Source organism: Pongo pygmaeus, chromosome 20 (genome assembly GCF_028885625.2).
Source record: "Pongo pygmaeus isolate AG05252 chromosome 20, NHGRI_mPonPyg2-v2.0_pri, whole genome shotgun sequence".
Lineage (NCBI taxonomy): Eukaryota > Metazoa > Chordata > Mammalia > Primates > Hominidae > Pongo > Pongo pygmaeus.
The window spans coordinates 23,479,500-23,479,824 of record NC_072393.2 but is presented as its reverse complement, the minus strand read 5'-3'; positions in this window follow the sequence as shown (position 1 = coordinate 23,479,824).

Genomic DNA, 325 nt, shown 5'->3' with positions numbered 1-325 from the left:
CCAGAGGAGGTGTAACCAGGGACTATTACAGCGCAGAATAGGGGGCGTGGCCGCCATCCTCTAAGCCCATTGGTCGATGAGAAAGATGACCCAGAAAGGAGGCGTGGCCAGACTGCAGCGCGTTCAGCAGGCTGTGAGGCGCCACAAGGAAAGCCGAGCAGGCAATTGCTGCCCCGCCCACTCTGGGAAGAGGGGCGGGGCCGCCGGCTCCAGGGGGACGGAAGGGGCGGGACCGCCGGCTCCAGGGGGACGGAAGGGGCGGGGCCGTTGGATCCTTGGGCAATGGGGCGGGGCGGGCGGGGCGGGCGGGGCGGGCGGGGCGGGC